The sequence below is a fragment of the Salvelinus fontinalis genome, unplaced genomic scaffold (assembly GCF_029448725.1).
Source record: "Salvelinus fontinalis isolate EN_2023a unplaced genomic scaffold, ASM2944872v1 scaffold_0622, whole genome shotgun sequence".
Lineage (NCBI taxonomy): Eukaryota > Metazoa > Chordata > Actinopteri > Salmoniformes > Salmonidae > Salvelinus > Salvelinus fontinalis.
Genome location: NW_026600831.1, coordinates 105,958 through 115,911, shown reverse-complemented (window position 1 = coordinate 115,911; position 9,954 = coordinate 105,958). Strand labels below are relative to the sequence as shown.

The following is a 9,954-nucleotide window of genomic DNA, read 5'->3' as shown; positions in this document are numbered from 1 at the left end:
ATGCGCCGAATACAACAGGTGTAGTAGACCTTACCGTGAAATGCTTACGTATGTAACGTATGTGAAATGGCTATCTATTTAGCAGAGGTGCGCGCTAATAGCCTTTCAATCGGTGACGTCACTTGCTCTGAGCCCTTGAGGTAGTGGTTCCCCTTGCTCTGCAAGGGCCGCGGTTTTTGTGGAGCGATAGGTAACGATGCTTCGTGGGTGAATGTTGTCTGTGTGCAGAGTGTCCCTGGTTCGCGCCCAGGTCGGGGCGAGGGACGGACTAAAGTTAAACTGTTATACTTACAAGGTCTTAAGAGAGATGATAAGGACCCCATGAGACAATTTTCAGCATGTTGCAACTGTGAAATATAGTTTTAAACAGTTTTCCACGAACACAGTCTAAAATCATGTTTGACTCAATTTGTAAGTAAAAACTAGTGCAGTACTGGTAGGAGAGATCATAAAGACACCATGAAACAATTTTCAGCATGTTGCAACTGTGAAATATAGTTTTAAACAGTTTTCCATGAACACAGTCTAAAATCATGTTTGACGCAATTTGAAAGAAACACCTTGTACAGCACTGTTAAGAGAGATCATAAGGACGCCATGAGACAATTTTCAGCATGTTGCAACTGTGAAATATAGTTTTAACCAACAGTGCCGTTCAAGAAATAGAGTTCAGAAAATATTTACTAAATAAAGTTTTTTTTTAAATTCACATCAAAAAGTAACACAATAAAATTACATAACAATACGGGGGTACCGAGTCAATGTGCGGGGGTACAGGTTAATCGAGGTAATGTTTATAGGCTATCATTCGAATGGTGGATTAACAGCCCAGTCTGCCCAGCCTATGAATTAACTTCTAATTTACACATCTCTGTCTTCAATGTTCCTTTCTTGTGAAATTCATGCATCTCCGCTGACATCTCCACTGGCCTCTCTCTCTCTCCAATCCTCTTATAGCTCTTGAACCAGTACCCTATAGCCCAATGCTTGTCCTAGAAGTAGCAAGTTTGAATGGCGAGAGCTTCTCTGATATGACGTGATCACGTTGGCTGGTGGTAAAAAAATCCAATAAACGGGAATCCTGCGTTCTTCCCGCGCCCAATGTTTATGTTTACAATTACATATATTACGTCAGAATGCCCAATGTTAGAATGTTTCCAATCAAATGTATGAATTAAATTTGAACGTTTTCCCATCAGTCTAGTTTGCATTAACATTGTGATTGGATGATAGCGGTGAAGGTTATCGAATCTAGTGGCAAGGAGTGGAACGTAAATTAAAGAGACTGGTACCCAGGCTAATGCTACATCTTTCTGCCACTAGATGTCGGACTCTACCCATCTCATATTCAGTGGTTACACAAATACATTATTCTACGGCTTCATAGACACAGCAACATATACACTTTAAATGTAGCTAGCTTATTTCTACAAGTATATGTGGCCCACAACATATTCGTTATTTGTTTATGGACAATTTATTTATCCTTTAATTTAATAAAACATGACATTACTAGTTGTGCAGACTGGCGAGCATCAAGCAAAAGTAGTCGAACGACAATCACCGGATTACAGGCGTCTCAGTTAATCGCTGATTCAACATTCGCACTCACAAGAAGGAAGGCTACGAACAGGATATCAGAGCTTTTATATAGACTTTAAAATACATGTAAAAAAAATCAGTTTTAGAAACTGATCCGTTACATCAACTAATTAAGCAATTTTCTAGAAAACCATATGTATATGTTGCAAACCTGTGATAGCAGGCAGCTGTCCTGACTCCTTATCGAGTGTGGAATGATGGAGTGTGTAAGCTAACGTTAGCTATTTCTGCAGTTCTTCCTAGCTAGCGAACGAAAAAAAAGCATTACATCATAAGCAAGTTGCAACAGTCTAACTAACAGTGGATGGTACCAGATAAGCCAACTGAACCAAACAAGGTAAGGACTGGAGAGCTAACGTTGCCTTGCTATGGATGTTAATTATGCGAGTGTGAAAAGAGACACGGATCGGAGGGTGACAATTCTGAATGCGACAAAATTGAATGGTTCCTCTCTGTTCTGCTTGGGTGCTAACCCACACCAGCCAGATAGTTAGTTAGCAAGTTAGATATAGTTGTTGACATCAGTGTTGGCTATGGAGTTGTTAACTGTATGCCTATCAACGTCAATGTTACCAACTCGAAATTATCCTGGCTTGCTAGTTAGCTAGAATGCTAACTGACTTCATTATTTAGCTAGCCTGGGGGGGGGTTATGTAATAGATGATAGGGCAATGAACAGGATCCAACCAGCTCGCTTGTTTTTCATCTGATAACGTTGCATGTAAATGGCAACGGAATCGATTATGCTCTCCGAGTATTTCAATCGCAGGCTAGGTGGCTATGTCAAGGCATCATACATTTGTATTAGCTAGATGACAGAGCAATCAGAATGCAGCCGTGCATGATCAGCATGACTACAGTAGATATAGCCCCGTTGATGCTCTTGACTTTGTAAAAAAAAAAAAAAAAAAAAAAAAAAAAAAAAAAAAATATCTGTATTTTGCAGTTATCTTTTGAATGCAGTGCCTGAAGCATTGGGGGGGGAAATGATAGAATTGCTCTCCATTTAAGGAAAGGGGGATACCTAGTCAGCTGTACAACTGAATGCATCTCCATTTTAGGAAAGGGGGATACCTAGTCAGCTGTACAACTGAATGCATCTCCATTTTAGGAAAGGGGGATACCTAGTCAGCTGTACAACTGAATGCATCTCCATTTTAGGAAAGGGGGATACCTAGTCAGCTGTACAACTGAATGCATCTCCATTTAAGGAAAGGGGGATACCTAGTCAGCTGTACAACTGAATGCATCTCCATTTAAGGAAAGGGGGATACCTAGTCAGCTGTACAACTGAATGCATCTCCATTTAAGGAAAGGGGGATACCTAGTCAGCTGTACAACTGAATGCATCTCCATTTAAGGAAAGGGGGATACCTAGTCAGCTGTACAACTGAATGCATCTCCATTTAAGGAAACAGGGGGATACCTAGTCAGCTGTACAACTGAATGCATCTCCATTTAGATGCAAATGTACACCGACTGGGAAACAAACACGGAAACATTTTACAAAATGTCTGCAATTATATTTTGCATCTTCAGTTAAAACATGATGAGATATTGAAATAGGGCTTGGTTCTTGTTTGTTAGCCAATGTTGTGCTGTGAAAGCTGTCCAAAACATCAACCCTGAGTTGACTTCACGTTACACTGAGATCCTGCGGTGGGGTTATGTCAGCAGGCCCAGGCCTGATCAGATATTAGGTTACAACTCTCACTTGATATGAAGAGCTCAGTAACATGACACCCCACCGTGAGACACAGCTCTACAATAACATGCTCTGCAGCCTCTTTTCATAACGGCACACTGAAGGCAGACATCACCAGACATCACCAGACATCACCAGACAAACTGAAGCTACAGTATAGTTAGCCGACTAAAACCAGGGTTATACTCAGTGGTTGACTTGGACTGAAGTAGGTGCTGGTATTTATTTTGGTTGCCGATATTGTTTCTATTTAGGTGCAGGAGCTCCACGATACTTTTGAGTGAATATTCCAGAAGAGGAACAGGAACTGCAGCAGTAGATACATTGAGGCGTCGGTGCTCCGGCCCAAGTCTAGCACTGGTTCAGAAAAGCGGTTGAAATGATTTCCCATCAGTCTAGTTGTCAAAGATGATCTAACCCTTCCTTGAAAATCAACCAATAAGAAATAAACCTTTGTTGTTAGAGGATATATTGAGGTTCAACTGTACTATTATAAAGCGCTCTATCAAAGTACTATCACCTCCTAAAAATTTGAGGCAAATACTAGACTACTCCTAAGGATTCAGGCTGAGTGGACTGGTAGCCAAGCCTAGACTGGGACTCCCTAAGGATTCAGGCTGAGTGGACTGGTAGCCAAGCCTAGACTGGGACTCCCTAAGGATTCAGGATGAGTGGACTGGTAGCCTAAATTGGGACTCTCTAAGGATTCAGGCTGAGTGGACTGGTAGCCTAAATTGGGACTCTCTCTAAGGATTCAGGCTGAGTGGACTGGTAGCCTAGCCTAAATTGGGGACCACATATTTCCATGTTTTCCATTCTTGACAGATTTGCATGTCAATGCAGGGTAATCATCATCTCACCCAGAGAGGAAACATTGGTCATGTGAGTGATGAGGTGTAGACTACACCCTCGGTCACAGGCTCTGGCCTCCAAGGCCTTGCAGGTCATTTGCCTGCCAAATATAGTTTCCATTCGTCCCTCAAACTAGGCCTGCAGCTCGTGGCCAGTGTACTGTCGCTCAGCTCTGGGATATCTGTGGCGTGTCTTGATCAATTTCCACGTAGGCCTTTTTATATACCTGTTAAGATAGGATGCTGACATGCTGTCGAGCTTGCTGTGCTTTATTCCCACTCTCGTTTCAGTATACTGCACATGATCAGGTTTACTGCTTGTGGTGTGTAGCTGTGTCGTTGCTCAGAGAGATTTCCTATCATAAGAGTAATGTCATTGTGTGCTGGGTCATTTAATGCTCTCGGTCATTTGAATGCACAGCTTTTTTAATGTTTATTTATGGCAGTAGAAGGCAGGCCTCCAGACATCACAATTACATTCGGGAGCAAGATTATTCATGCTCAGACAAAATGAGGGTGTTAGCCAGCCATGTTAATGAAATAAATTGTTACTGCCAACACGTAGCGACAGTGTAGTGGAATGGAATCAAATCAGAGAACAAACCAGAAGGACAGACAGTTTACACAGGCTTTAAAGTCCAATGATCTGCTAACAATTACACATTAATAACATTTATTTTAACATTGAACAGAGTCTGTTTGATTACATGTGAATGATATCAGTCTTTTTTCTACTATGTATTTCTACAGAGTCGTATTAGTTGACAAGGTAAAGGTAAGTTTAACTAGGCTACTGTAGGCTAATTGCTATTGCGAAGTATCTTGGTCAGAATATTTTTTAGAGATGTTGCTATAGTAATTCAACCTTGTTTGTCTAGTGCGCTATAATCTCTCGTGGACAGAACATAAATGGTGTCTGACACAATTACGCAAGATTTTAGTTTTGTGTTTTGGAGAGGAAGTGCACTATGACCTAAACAGTAGCTGGCATTGTCAGGGAGCAATGTTCACATTGTTTACCATGGTGCTGCTATCACCTATTGGAATGCCAATAGGCTTTATGACTGTGAAGTGAGACAGAGGCCGGCAGATATCAAAGGTGACAGAGGACGCATGTTGTCTTTCTCAGGGGGGAGAATCTATACAGGTTGGGAACAGGGAGTCAGACAACACCTTGGGGGTTGGTTGCTCAGGTGACCTTGTGTTTACGCTCACTCTGTGAGACTGCTGGCCACACAACACACAGAGGGAAGTCTCCTCTCCACAGTCACTGTTACTGATCTCCTCACTGGTCTCCACGGTGATGGATGCCCTGGGCATAACCTCACTGCTTGTATCATTGACTTATAACAGAGGACCGCACTCAGCCAATGATAAACAATGTGTTTTTCTTTCCGAGGATGACTGGAATAGCTGCCTAATGCTTTCAGAGTCAGACGGATGTCCTTCACATTACTGCTGGAGGAGATTGCCTGCTTGCAACCAGTCATGATCTCTTGAAAGGGATACTTCAGGATTTTGTTGGATACCGTTTTTATGTTTCTGCGTGCAGTTTGAAGGCAGTTGCTAACTAGTGCTAGCGCAATTGCTAACACAATGACTGGAAGTCTAACGTGTCTGATAGACTTTGTCATTACGCTAACGCGAGTTAGCATTGGCTCTCGAAACTACCTCTAACTTCCTTCATAATGGACACAGAGACACAAAAATGGTATCCAGAAGTTCATCGTACTCTGGTGAAATAGATAAAGGCATTGCCAAATTTCCAAAGTATCCCTTTAAAGCTGCTGAAATTAGGCAAACTATTCAAATTTTAGTAACCAAGAAATGGCGGAGCTGTTTCTGCATATTGCACCTTTTTAAGACTGTCAAATCACATGGCTTTCTGGAGTTCGCTGGATTCAAAGGCCATAGAAATGAGTGAATAGACTAATAATTTTGGTTTTAAAAACATGTCCTATGTCCTATGTGACAGGCACCCACTGATATGACATACAGTAGAGTATCCTGCTAAAGACATAATCAAATCAAATACAATTGTATTTGTCACAGGCGCCGAATACAACAGGTACCTTACAGTGAAATGCTTAGTTACAAGCCCTTAACCAACAATGCAGTTTTAACAGAAATAAGTGGGGGTACAGTACCAATGTTTAACTTTTCCAATAATTCCATATGAAATAATGTCTCTTCTAGTCTGTCCACATGAATCCACGTTGCTTGTAATGATCTTCTGTTCATTGTAATATTAAGACACTAGGCCTAAATGCAGAGGACATTTAAAAGGTCCACACTCAGTATCTGTACGCTGTGTTGATATTGCTTCCTGCCAGGGTTGAAGCCCAGCCTTGGTAACAGAGCTCTAATGCTGAGTCACACACACCCTGGAGGCTGATGGTCATGGAAACGACACCACTGCAGAGTGTAATGGATGGACTGGCTCGAGTCTGGCCTGTGATTTGGGTGACTGAGTGCTATGTAGACAAATAGCTGGTTCAGTGTAATGGTTGTCTCAGGCTTTCTCCTGTGCCTGGGATCTGAAGGGCTTTCAATAGCCACAGCCACCAGTAGCCTTGTCACTGCTGGAGGCTGATGTTGCACTGAAGTCAAAATGGACTTCAAATCAGCACTGATGCAATGCACAAGTCTTACTTTAGTAGGAATATCGTAATACTGTGTGACTGGCTTTATAAATCTTTCAACCCGTCTGCTTTCTTACCTGAACGAATTACAATTAGCACCTGGAGTTCAAACAAACCCAAAGTACAGAAGTTGAATTAACACCTGCTTAACCCCCCCCCCCCCCCCCCCCCCCCAGCAGTGTAGACACACACACACACACACACACACACACACACACACACACACACACACACACACACACACACACACACACACACACACACAGGTTGAGGATTCACTATAGACAAGGGCTACGCCTGGCCCTTGGAGATCATTGGCCCAGCTAGTCCTCCTCAGGGCTCGACCTGGTCACTCCTCCAGAGCACGTCCTTGTATATAATTAGATATGAAGGAAAACCTCATCAGGATTGTGCACCCAAGTGACTGTTCCCCGGGGGGACAGTGCTGCAACCACAGATGGTTCCTTTAACTATTCTTGGGAACATGGAGCGGCTCTTGGTGACTGTACTCTGCTGTGTCGGGGCCTAGTGGAGAGTCCTGTGTCGGGGCCTAGTGGAGAGTCCTGTGTCGGGGCCTAGTGGGGAGTCCTGTGTCGGGGCCTAGTGGGGAGTCCTGTGTCGGGGCCTAGTGGGGAGTCCTGTGTCGGGGCCTAGTGGGGAGTCCTGTGTCGGGGCCTAGTGGGGAGTCCTGTGTCGGGGCCTAGTGGGGAGTCCTGTGTCGGGGCCTAGTGGGGAGTCCTGTGTCGGGGCCTAGTGGGGAGTCCTGTGTCGGGGCCTAGTGGGGAGTCCTGTGTCGGGGCCTAGTGGGGAGTCCTGTGTCGGGGCCTAGTGGGGAGTCCTGTGTCGGGGCCTAGTGGGGAGTCCTGTGTCGGGGCCTAGTGGGGAGTCCTGTGTCGGGGCCTAGTGGGGAGTCCTGTGTCGGGGCCTAGTGGGGAGTCCTGTGTCGGGGCCTAGTGGGGAGTCCTGTGTCGGGGCCTAGTGGGGAGTCCTGTGTCGGGGCCTAGTGGGGAGTCCTGTGTCGGGGCCTAGTGGGGAGTCCTGTGTCGGGGCCTAGTGGGGAGTCCTGTGTCGGGGCCTAGTGGGGAGTCCTGTGTCGGGGCCTAGTGGGGAGTCCTGTGTCGGGGCCTAGTGGGGAGTCCTGCGTCGGGGCCTAGTGGGGAGTCCTGCGTCGGGGCCTAGTGGGGAGTCCTGCGTCGGGGCCTAGTGGGGAGTCCTGCGTCGGGGCCTAGTGGGGAGTCCTGCGTCGGGGCCTAGTGGGGAGTCCTGCGTCGGGGCCTAGTGGGGAGTCCTGCGTCGGGGCCTAGTGGGGAGTCCTGCGTCGGGGCCTAGTGGGGAGTCCTGCGTCGGGGCCTAGTGGGGAGTCCTGCGTCGGGGCCTAGTGGGGAGTCCTGCGTCGGGGCCTAGTGGGGAGTCCTGCGTCGGGGCCTAGTGGGGAGTCCTGCGTCGGGGCCTAGTGGGGAGTCCTGCGTCGGGGCCTAGTGGGGAGTCCTGCGTCGGGGCCTAGTGGGGAGTCCTGCGTCGGGGCCTAGTGGGGAGTCCTGCGTCGGGGCCTAGTGGGGAGTCCTGCGTCGGGGCCTAGTGGAGAGTCTTGCGTCGGGGCCTAGTGGGGAGTCTTGCGTCGGGGCCTAGTGGGGAGTCTTGCGTCGGGGCCTAGTGGGGAGTCTTGCGTCGGGGCCTAGTGGGGAGTCCTGCGTCGGGGCCTAGTGGGGAGTCCTGCGTCGGGGCCTAGTGGAGAGGCCGAGTGGAGAGGCCGAGTGGAGAGGCCGAGTGGAGAGGCCGAGTGGAGAGGCCGAGTGGAGAGGCCGAGTGGAGAGGCCGAGTGGAGAGGCCGAGTGGAGAGGCCGAGTGGAGAGGCCGAGTGGAGAGGCCGAGTGGAGAGGCCGAGTGGGGAGTCCTGCGTCGGGGCCTAGTGGGGAGTCCTGCGTCGGGGCCTAGTGGGGAGTCCTGCGTCGGGGCCTAGTGGGGAGTCTTGCGTCGGGGCCTAGTGGGGAGTCCTGCGTCGGGGCCTAGTGGGGAGTCCTGCGTCGGGGCCTAGTGGGGAGTCCTGCGTCGGGGCCTAGTGGGGAGTCCTGCGTCGGGGCCTAGTGGGGAGTCCTGCGTCGGGGCCTAGTGGAGAGGCCGAGTGGAGAGGCCGAGTGGAGAGGCCGAGTGGAGAGGCCGAGTGGAGAGGCCGAGTGGAGAGGCCTAGTGGGGAGTCCTGCGTCGGGCCTAGTGGGGAGTCCTGTGTAAGGGCCTAGTGGAGAGGCCTCATGACGTCTAGCGCCTCATGATTCATAAAGTAATAACACACTCTCAGCATGTCATCCTTTCTCACGTTACGCTGTAGTCCATTAGAGATGCTGAATGAAATACTACATCTTCTGGGTTAAATGTGGAAGACACATTTCAGTTGAAGTCCGTCAGTTAGCTAGAGGCTTATAAAGCATGTGAGAACACAGAGACTCAGTCTGTTCTTTTCCCTCTTCTTCACCTTGACAGCTGATGCTGACGTTGACATTAAGAGAGACTAATGACTAAAGCAATTATAGTTTTCTCCCTTTACATTCAAAATGTGTTGTTAGCAAGTTTCCTTTATCCCAAGATATTTGTGAATTGTGCTGTACGTCTTTGTGTTCCAACACTGCTAAATGCTACGCTTCACTAGATGTATTGAATAGTGTCATTCATAGTCTGTGTGTTAGAGCGGGCTGAGCTGTTTTACAGTGTTGAACTGGTTTCTAATGCATTTTACACCTCTTTGAAATGAGCTGATTTGTTACATAAAGCCCCCCAGATTAGCTGTGACGTTCAAAACCCACTCCTGTCTCATAAAAAGCCTCCTCCTGTCTCATAAAAACCTTCCTCTTGTCTCATAAAAACCCTCCTCTTGTCTCATAAAAACCCTCCTCTTGTCTCATAAAAACCCTCCTCTTGTCTCATAAAAACCCTCCTCTTGTCTCATAAAAACCCTCCTCTTGTCTCATAAAAACCCTCCTCTTGTCTCATAAAAACCCTCCTCTTGTCTCATAAAAACCCTCCTCTTGTCTCATAAAAACCTGCTCTTGTCTCATAAAAACCCGCTCCTGTCTCATAAAAACTCGCTCCCCTCTCATAAAAACACACTACTGTCTCATTAAAACCCGCTCCCCTCTCATAAAAACCCTCCTCTTGTCTC

General features: G+C 47.0%; 1 protein-coding gene across 2 annotated transcripts in view; it reads left to right on the top strand.

The window, feature by feature from the left end:
* Positions 1-1,402: 1,402 nt before the first annotated feature.
* Positions 1,403-9,954, top strand: part of LOC129846757 (putative uncharacterized protein DDB_G0271982) — a 90,228-nt gene continuing 81,676 nt past the window's right edge. Inside the window, exon 1 of one of the 2 annotated variants that reach the window (XM_055914620.1) lies at positions 1,403-1,939. The gene's annotated coding sequence lies outside the window, so the exon portion shown is untranslated. The remainder of the gene's footprint in view (positions 1,940-9,954) is intronic. The other variant, XM_055914619.1, reaches the window with a different exon arrangement.